Source organism: Bombus impatiens, unplaced genomic scaffold (genome assembly GCF_000188095.3).
Source record: "Bombus impatiens unplaced genomic scaffold, BIMP_2.2 scf_3612, whole genome shotgun sequence".
Lineage (NCBI taxonomy): Eukaryota > Metazoa > Arthropoda > Insecta > Hymenoptera > Apidae > Bombus > Bombus impatiens.
The window spans coordinates 66215-77122 of NT_180031.1; positions in this window are offsets into that span (position 1 = coordinate 66215).

Here is a 10908-nt window from a genome sequence, read left to right on the forward strand (position 1 = left end):
TCGGAGAGGAGAAGCACGCGTGGTGCGCGACGCGTCACCAAGAAAATGAAAATCGACGAAGGGAATGCGAATAGAAGTGCCGCGAGTGCGTCGACTTGGAGGCTCGCTGGCTGGCAACTCGGTTCACACCGACACTTCGACTTTGCATTTCTGGGTACGTTCGCTCGGCTAGGCGCCCCTCTTCTCCGTCTTCGTCGCACCTGAATACGACCTCCGACCCCACGGATGGTGGTTCGGCGTGAAACGCGCCCGCGCACCCTTCCGAGCGCAGCTCCGCCCTGCTTCTTCGCCCTTTCGAAACCTGGATCGGCACCTCTTCTCCCTTCTTTTTCAGCGTGTGTTTCCATCGGTACGCGTGGAACGTGGAAACACGGCACGCGCGAAGAAAGAAAAACCAACGAGAATTTGGCTCGCGTTGAAAGCGCGATTCGAGAATTTTTTACTTTACATCGCGGCCTTTATAAACTCTCGTTTGCGAAAATGCTGATTTTTTTTCCATGATCGTTTCTTTCTTTCTCCCGAGTACCTGCTAATCAGGCCAGGAAAATTGTTTTCCAGCAAAAGCTGAACATCTTATCGTAAACGAGTGACAAGCTACTGAAATGACAGGACATTCGGCTAGGTAGCGATTTAGAAAATTTTAAAGTGAACATTTTAAGTGAAACAGTTTCACAGACTACTTCGTTCGTAATGCAACTACGTATAGAGTAGAGTAAGTAGACATTATTTTAATGAGAACTACGTGCAGCTCGCACAATCTGCTTATTGGTGACGGTCTGACCGGAGATTCTGGGTTTCGACTCGCTAGGAACGCTACGACGTGCGCGGAGTGCAGAAATATCACGACGTATCGTTGTACGAGCCGCACGCCAATATAGTTCAACGTTTATTTTCATCGCGGGAAATCATAAAAGATTGCTCCGTTCTTTTTGTCGAAAACGAATATTCAAAAGCACATTTCAAACACATATCATCGTCGTCTAATTTTCATGCATTCTTATTTCTTTTACGAGAACTGCGAATAACATAGATCAGTCGAATTGGTATGAAACAGTTGTTCCAGTTTAACACTGACTGAACGTTCCTGGCAAAGTCAACTCGTTCGCCAGTATATGCTAGCTCATGTAAATTCTTTTTCTTTTCGCACGACGATCTGTACCCTTTATTTTCACCTCCATTCCATTTTCTTAGACGCTGCCTCGTCTTGCACAACGACTGGGACTGTTTCGCAGCACACTTTCATCTGGCCCCCCACGCTCCTTTTCGTTCTCCATTCTATTTTTTCTCCGCTCGTTCTCCGAGTCACCTTCTCCGTACGTTTCTCGCCGGCACCCGCCTCATCTCTCTGGCTTTCCTCCTCCAATAACGCCTTCCTCTTTCGCCAGACTTTCTTTGTTTCCCGCTGCACGTGCTCCACCCGCGGTTGTATACGCATAAAAACGCAACCAGTCCCTCGGGGAGAAGGAGAAAAAGGAGCACCCGGAGGAGACCGAGTGCGGCCGAAGGATATGTGTAACTTCGCAAGGCATCCATGTTTTAAATGGATATAGTATTTCTTACGCGGATGCACGCGCGTGTGCACGCTCGCTGCGTTACGTTATGTTACGCTTGCTAACGCGAGGCAGGTGTTGGCCGCTTTAGTTGGCGAGGGTCAACCAAGGAGAGAGAAAGAGGGTGGAACGAAGGCATATACGCGTCGTACGTATCTACGCGAGGTAAACGTGCACACGTTTTCCGCACAAATTGAATACGTGCCTGTCAGTGGCGTAGGAGTCAACGATAACCTCGACTGTCGCACCGATACAACGTATTGTACAAGTGCAGCAATTCTTTCGACCGACTTCTTCGAGGTAAGATTTCTGAACGAACGAACGTACGAGAAACGACTGTTCTCTTTCTACGTTTCGCGCGCGTAACTTTCGCCACAATGATTTCCAAGCGATTCCGCGTAACGATCGAAGCTTTTCGGGGAAAATAATTGCCAGCCTTTCCACCTTTGTTATGCAATTAATCTCACTTTCATCGTTTGTTCGTCCTACGATCCATGGAGTACGTAACCAACTTGGATTTAGATTTGAAAAACATATTTAATTTTTACAACGCACGACGTATGATCAGGTACCATCGAAAATGAGCGGGCAGAAATGTATATCATTCGATATAGGAGGGAAAGGAATCCGGAGGGTGAGGATCAATCTCTAGGGTAGTTGTACAAGGCTACTCGAGATCTCGAAATCTATAAAGAGAAGGAGGAAGTAGATTTGGCCACTTCTGACCAAAAGGAGAGGTCGCTAGAGGAAGGGATGTAGGAAAGTACCGCTAACGGATGACGTATATTAGGGATACTCTGGTCGAGTAAGGCACCCGAGGATTCCAGGACCCTCCCTGTCCTTTTGCTGGCTATAAAAACCACTCGCCTTCCTTCTCGACCCTTAGCTAAAAGGCCAATCCGCCCTACCACCCTTATCGATCCAAAAGGAACGAGCGTTCGGTTACTCTTCGGCTTGTGGACTCGACTTCTTGCGCGCGACCACCCGGCTTCACCCCCTACCGTCTCTTCTAGATACATCTTTGCGAGCGTAATTAACAGCCCGCTGGTTTTCTTTCCTTCTAACAGGGCAAGACATTTCCTTCCTATTTGACAATTACAACCGTAAAGATGAAATTTTCTATTTATATTCAGGAGGCAATTTGAAAGGGTTTGCTCGATACGAAGAAAATCAAACATCGTACATCGTTGATCTGTCGAAAATGAGATTTGAACGAGGACAACGAGCATCGTACGATTTCTGAATGGCGATTCTTAAACGAGTCTACTTTCTTTCACTGCTAATCGATACCGTTTGAGACATTACCTGACGAAGATTGCAGAAGAGGTGGTTTACAGCGGCTTTTACATCCGCCTGTTTTCCGCTCTCGTACGACTTCGCGGAAGCGTGGAACTCCCAAATGCTTGTACATCGTTCATGCGCTTAAAAGTTTTATCGCGCGACTCTCCATATTCATCGCGAATTTTCACTGGCCGTTTTTTCCCCAGCCACGCTGCCGAAGTATCATGCCGGAGCTCGCGACTCATGTTTTTCAATTACGCCAACATTTCAAAGCAGCGAGATCTGCCGGATCGATTTGAAAGTTGTAATTTTGCAATATATTATTAGTTCAGCCGTAATGCGCCGCAGATTATGAAATAATGTTTCTCATGCGTGTATACGCGATTATCTTAAAAGTATCTGTGAATAAGAAGAATGAGCTTTTACTCTTAACATCCATTAACATTGGACTCCGAGTACCATGAGTACATAACTTTTTTTATTCGAGTGCGTGACGCACAGCTATGCAGATCTCCGGCTGGATAGCACACCGAGCAAGACGAATCGAATCGCATTTACCTGCAGTAAAGTACCAGCAATAATTGCTGAGGAAGCAAAAGAGGCGCCTTCCACTTTATTTTCAAAGACGAACGGCTCGTTATTTTTTACATCGTCACGTACTTATTTCAACGTATCGAACAGCGTTGCATTATGGATTCTCCTACTTGTATTCGTCGGATAGTTAAGGCAATTACTCGATGGCAAATCTTGTTCGAAAAGTACCAACCATCGAGTTCGCATTTCAAAAAGATCGTGACTGAGTAAGCTGATTACGCGCCGTTCGAGCGAAGCGTTTTCCAAAGCTGATGGCGAATTACAAGAGGGTGAGAAACGAGGAGAAGGGTTACAAAGAGAGTGGAAGGAAATTGTGATGGAGGGAGAAAGAGAGCGAAGCATGTCGTGCAGCCTATATCTAAGACGGTCGCATGTCATATCAGCAGTCATCGGGCTGGGATATAGGTATGTCTGTATAATGCCGCGATAGTACCTCGACAGTGCCCCTGTGTGTATATTACGGGGATTTAGCTCGGGGGCCCTCGCATGCTCGGAGACTGATGTGACCACGGAGACCGCCTCGTCGAGACATGCGAACCGACCTGTACGAGAGACCCTGTATCGCCTTCCAAGACCGCAAAAAAATATCATAAATGTTCTCGATCGCCTTGCACACTTAACTCGAGTTTACGCAATTCCTTCACAAAACATGTGTCCACCCGATGAAGCGCACGCCCGTATTTTTCGCGGCACTGTATTATAAGAAGTCTTTTGCGCATTGAGGTGATATCGGTACAAGGTTTTCGCGATGAGGAAAGAAAATCATATTGAATAACTGGCAAGAAACAGAAGATACGCCAACTAGAAACGCACGATGCATTTTCGAACGAGGATAAGGAGCGAAAATGCCACAACGGATCGCCCGGTGTTTGCCTTCTGCCTTCTTTCCGATTAAGTACCATTTTCATTCTGTCGTTAACGTATCTGATTGTTCAATAATCGCGCAGATATACGCGGTGGATATTCGCGTTACAATGTATATGAATGAGGGTGGCGTGTATCAGCGGTAAAAAAAGTAGGTTGCCTGGCTGACTAAGCCGCGCAAAAGATTAAAAGCTTTTGATGTTTCGTATTTAAATTAACTCGTTATCCCGGATCCTTGAGCGCTGGAAAATCGCGAAAACGAGCGCACCGCCAACAGCAGTGTCTTACTCGCATAATTGCATCGTATTCGACGCTGATCTAACAAAAGCAACGTCTGCGACTTCTTATTTATATTCGTTACGAGGACGTGAAAGTGATCTCGTTAGGAAATCCCGAAATCGTTAAGCCTAGGACTAATTTATAAATTTCCACGATAATTACGCGAGGCCTAAAACCTCGACTAGCCATTCTAAATTAAATCCGAATGATTAACGAGATACACAGAGTGACCTTTACTGCCGCGTATTAATAAGTCTGTGCTCGGCTTACTATTCCGACTAAACAAGGGTGATGGAAGCGATAGCTTATCGATGTAAAGCAAAACGTATTTCGCGTTGAATCGGAATCTCCCTCTGGATTCAGAATTCGTATCTCGATATCAGCGCCGAAAATCTCGGTATTTTCGACATTGTCCCAAACGAAAATTTCGAGCGATAAGTATGTCAGGTATTCACGAGCTTCGTCACTTGACGACAAATCGCTCGACCTAACTACCTTCCCTTTCAGGTCCCGCATGGCATTATGGTACAACGTTTTCAGTTATTTCGCCGCACAAATTATGCGCGTTCAATAAGGTGGACAGAGAAACATGGCGTGACTTCTACGTTTCAGGTCAAGACAATATATTTCGTTATTATATTATTACGTGGCTGGATGGCAACGAGAATTATGTATTTATTGCCCGGACATTATTTTTATCGTATCACATACCAGACACACGACGTGCTCTATCTAGCCGTGGCCAACCAAAGATTTATTTTAACGACCGCGTCCCAAATCTTTGATCGATAGCTCGTAGAATCAGCATATGCTACCGTGTCATCGATTTCTACAGACGATTCAACTTACATCTGCTGGTTAACGCAATGGGCGAACAGAGACGGAAGTGGATTTGTCTTGGATCGTACGTCGACAGGACGTAGCATCTAACACTTTTTGAGGACGCAAAAAAGATACGATAATTGTGTTGTCTAAAATGCCATAACCTTACCTTGCGCGACGCGATTGCAGTTCACCATACAGCCTCCTTATGGATTCGTGAATGCTTGCTTTCTTTTCTTACTACATTGGCATCTTCGCGTGCAGATTGCTCTAGAACCTATGATTATCACAACACTTATCACACAATGATTATTATTTTTCACTATGTATATAATTAAGATACTACATTTCAAACGACGCCTTGACAATGTCGTGAAACGCGCAGATGACTTTCAACTGGTTTACCGCGTAACATGGACGTGACTCAACATCAAAATTAAATATTAAGAAATTCACAGGCGGAAATATTTAAATTATTTGATGCTATATTATTAATATTCAAGTTTGTTAATATAGTTATAGTTAAACATAAAAAGTAGTAAACGAATCATAATGAAAATGGTATAATTATTGACAGACGTAGTATCCTACTCGTATAAAGTTTTGTCTTCTCAGTCTTTTGTGACATTCACGTGATAATTCTTTGTTATAATGAATAGTAAGCAATGTACCGTGTTTGACTTGTATAATTTTAAAGTTTTCATGAGTGGTGTACAATCTTTCTTCATATATAACGTATTGCGAGAGTACAATACCTTAAGACGAAGACAATTTCACTGAACAGAGTATATCCGTGTTCGACGATCTTTCAGCAGAAGGTGAGCAACTTCATAAGATATCAAATTTACTTTGTCACTTTTGAACGCATTTTTTCATTCGCAAATTCGCACCATATTGCATCAAACAAGTCTCGCAATTAGTACATCATTAACACAGTATCGAACAATGACTGGCATAAGTGTGAGGTTATGTCATTCCGTAGGCGTAAAAGGTAGACCGCATATACCGCGTTGAGAAAATAGGCTTCGTTAAAAAACAGATAGAAGTAAATAACGGATCTCTATTTCCTTTTCTACGGAGAGAGTAAATGTCTCTATCTCTTTTTCAACAAGAACCGTGCGCCTCAGTTGGCATCCGCGGTTTATATTTCTTACGTTTATTTACATCCTTCGTTTTTACCTTATTCATATGTTTATATTTACATTTACATCCTACTCTTTATACGTGTTTCAATACATCGGCTAAAGTCTGTTCCGAATCATAGAATCGATATCGATTTCCCGACTCGTGTAAAGGATTGATTCGTCCTTCATAAAATTAAGAAATTGTTATCGTCGCGATCGAGAATCGTCTATCGATTACCCGGCATTCTCATTGACAAGAAAGTTATCGCGTCGCTATTTAAAGGTTAGTCGAGGCTCGAGTGAGCTTTGTAGTGAGAATTTGATTGGTAATCCTTGGCGTGGCACCCAGTCAATCGTTACCCCTTGTAATATTACCGGGCTCGTACAGACGTTTGCGTAGTCGTCTTTCAGTGTGTAGGAGCTCGAACCGCGCCAATACAGACACACACGTACAAGCGGATCAGGTGTACGCGAGCGAGCGTGCGTGTTAGTAAGTGGGTTTGGGTAACTAAAAGCCAAGCGCGGGTCGAGTGTGCGAGTGTATCATAGAGAGGGCATTCGAGCGGAAAAACGCAACTAAACGCGAGTAATTGGAAGCCCAAGGGGGGGTACATTCGAGGCGCACTGGGTCTACCGACACCCTTGCTCCGCCAGGGACGAATCCATGCTCGTTTATTACTTCCTCCGAATGTTTACCCCCGTATTTGTCATATTGAGTTTCCTGTTTATGTCGTTTCTTCGACACCGTGGATCGTGGCGCCTGTTATCACATGGCATGGAAACGAAATGCGAGTTCTTGAAAGAGAAGGCGAGGATACTTGACAAATTAAGTCATCTCCCGTATCGCTTCAACGATCGCATGCGAGATATTGTTTCGTGGTCGATTCTAAAGCCGATTTTTATTCATAGGATGGAGAAAATTGTAGCAGAGTATAAAATTGGAGTAATCGTTTTGAAAACGATTGTTTACAGGACGGGTTGATTTCATCTTTTTAAATTTGTTAACTGCTGCCCTGGCGGAACTTTCGAAGCTCGCGAAGAAAAGAAAAAAGAATTTCGTGTCAAACCTTGCTTCACGTTCCAGTTTAACGCGAGCCCCAGTCGTCATCGTTAATATGTTTCCGATTCTTTTTCTTCGCCAGCGAGAGAAATTTCTCCGTACACCGGTTCTCGTTGTGTTTCACTAGATTTTCCTTGTTTTTTTCCCTTTTCGGTCCGTCGATTAACAACGGGGGTTAGCACTCTAGAATTTTGCGTAAATACTCCCTGTTAATACGTGCCGTCGGTCTCGCGGAGAGAATCGATCGCTTCAAATTCTCAATTGTGTGCTCTCATTTCCGCGTAACTACCTTTGAAACGATAAATTCATCAATGACCGGCCTTGTTCCACAAAGACGGTCCACGTTGGTCAATAAAACGGAACCTCTCGAATTTCACTGTTTCTGTTTCCATAATAAGATTCCTACCGACCATGAAGTCATTATCATACGCGTCTCAACGTGCCCCGATGTGGTCGTAAAATCTTTTTGACCATTAAGCTTCGAAATCCCGTGAAAGAAACCCTCTATGTTTTGAAAAATTTATGTAAAACAGTTACGCTGTTTAACAACCATCTTTTCAGGATGGTGCGGGAAGCTAAAATAATTCAGGATTATTCTGTGCACCAAAGTTGGTCTGTCGTTGGCGTAATCCTAAGGGTTGCTATTTGGAAACTGGTCGTGGTTGGAAGCAGAATTTGATAAGGAGAGAGAAAGAGAGAAGTGATTTAAGACGGTCTCCAACCTGCCGCGGTTCTGGTTCCGTTCTGTCTTCACCTCCGTGGTTTCCACCCTCTTCGGTCTTTCTCTCCCTTCCTGTACATCCTGCCTCTTCCTCCCTCTGCTCCCTACTCTCCCTCTCTTTTCTTGTGTACATGCATCGTCCCGATGGAGAGGCAGCAGGGGGTTGTTTCGTGGCTGCCGTTGGCTTTTCGTTGCGGTTTGTGTAGGGGATGTTTCCTTCCCTTGTGAACATATCCATAGAATTCCCTTCTCTTGGTATATCCTCCCTCGTTCACCGTTTCGTCCGTCTTGCTCCTTCTCTTTCGATTCAGCTTCTCGACCGTAGCATATTATCGGCATGGCAGTGCCTTCAGTTCAGTCAGTGTAAACCCTCGAAGGCATTTGCTGATTCAAATTAATCACAGCCGAGGTAGACTGCCCAACCCTCTGGATCCTGCCCTCTCCAGTTGAAAGGCACCAACAAGCTGCTGGTGGGGGCAAACACCTATAATTCCTCGTTTTGCGATTCTTGCTTTTACTCTCTCGTCTCATCGTCGGTTTGTCATTAGACAAATATATCTGTAATCTAATTCTTGATTTTCTGACAAGAATAGATATAGTTGCATGCGAAAGTCTTGAAGCGTCTACGAAACGAATTGTTTACTTCGTGCACGGATATGAGGATATTCTGTATTATTTTAACTTCAGTGATCAGTTCATCAATTGTATATATTTGATCTATGAATTAGTAATTAAAATATACCATAAATATTTCGCGTGCATTTCTCTTGGTTCCGCCAGCAGCAAGAGTTTCTTGGGAAATACGTACCGTTGAATAATTTTTTAACAAACTCATTTCGTATTTTCTGCCATCCTTTTTTCAGTATTTCAAAAAATTAATTTTTGCTGTTTTTTTTCTGACTCGTTTTCCTTTCCTTTCCTTTCCTATACACGATACTTGTTTCATAACATTTAGCCGGCGCTTCGTTTGTTGTGGCAATTACCAAACATTTGTGAATTAGGAAACATCGTAAATAGAACGTAACACGTAGAAACAGTCTAAAAAGATATTGTGGCAAAAAGCAACGCCGCGAGTACTTGGATGGTCTAATATTTTTACATAGTGCATATATCGTACGTATGATTGGAGAATCGATTAAGGATTTCAATCGGTAAAGAACTTGCTACATCGTGTTCCGTAGCCATGACGGTCGTGAGTTCCCTTGGTACGATAACTAAGAATCAAATGCAGGGTTTTTCACCTCCATAAAGTTTTTTTTGTGGTAATATACGTTCGGCGGCGTAGGACGCGGAGCACAGGCATTAAAAGCTCGTCAAACAACAGTGCCTCGAAATCGCGTGGAATCATTTTCCCTGTGGCTCCATCGGCGTCTAAACGATAGAAGGAAGGAAAAAACGAGGACTCGTCAGCGTGAGAGAAGCTCGGGGTAGGAGGGAACGGGAAGAAAGGAGAAGAAAGGACGAAGAAAATGCGTTTTTCATCCCCATGACACGACTACCGGTGGTGGCCTGCTGGATTTTCGTCGCGCTGCAGAGCCCGTTTCGCAGGATTGAAAAAGAGAGAAAGACAAAAAGATGGAGAAAGGGAACGAGAAAAAGCGGGGGAGAGTCCGCCGAGAGTGCTCTTTAGAATTAGAGCAGAGCCAGCTTCTGCATTTCTCTTTCTTTCTCTTCTCTTCCTTCTCTTTTTCCCTTTTTCCTTTTCTCTTCTCCTCTCCTCGATGAATCCGCGAGGCGTCTCATCACGCAACATTACCCACAAGCCTCCGCGACTCCTGCCTTTCTCCACCCTGTCCTTCTTCATCCCCTCTACCCTTCCCCATCTCTGTCCGACCCACCCACATAGTCGGACCACCGACGGAACTCCTTGCATCCCGGCCGCGTAACATTAAGCCTACTCCTTCCCATTTTTTCTTAGACTGTATGAAGTCTTCTGTAAGCGGCAACGTTTTATTTTCCCTTCCCTTCCTCTTTTACCATCTTATTGCGTCTTTTTTCCTGTTCCAATTGCGAAGAGAGTACCGCTTCAACTTGCAGAATATTAAAGTCCTTCGAAGCGAATTCAACTCACTTTCAGGGGCACACATATACACGTGTACGTATCGTAGAATTGCCGATTATTTTCTCGATAAAATTTCACTCCATTGCTTCCTCGTTATTTAGGAACCGAAGATGATAATGGACACTCTGCAGATGGCAAACGATATTTCTGCGCTTAACAACCTTCTATGCGTTTTCTAGCTCGAGACGAAGCTCGTATCGCGGAGCTCGCATTTTTTACTACTCATCCTCCATTTTTTCGCGTTATCCTCTTTTATCGCACGGCCCTCGGCATCGACATAGCGCGATGGCAGAGTGGAGGAAGTTCACCAAAGCAAGGGAAGAGGCGGAGGATACCGGGATGTTGAGACGCTGCAGAGAGCGGGAGGGGTTGTTCTCGAGGGTGCTGCTATGGCGGGATGAGAGCAGAGACGAGAGAGAACCGGGAGGAGGCACGGAGGGGAGGGAAAGAGGTCTCGTCTCCCTGTCTCTATTGATCCTCCGAGGAGGAGCCGCGCGCACCTCGTCTTCCATCCCACCTCATCCTCAATACTACTCTACGCTCCGAGAGAC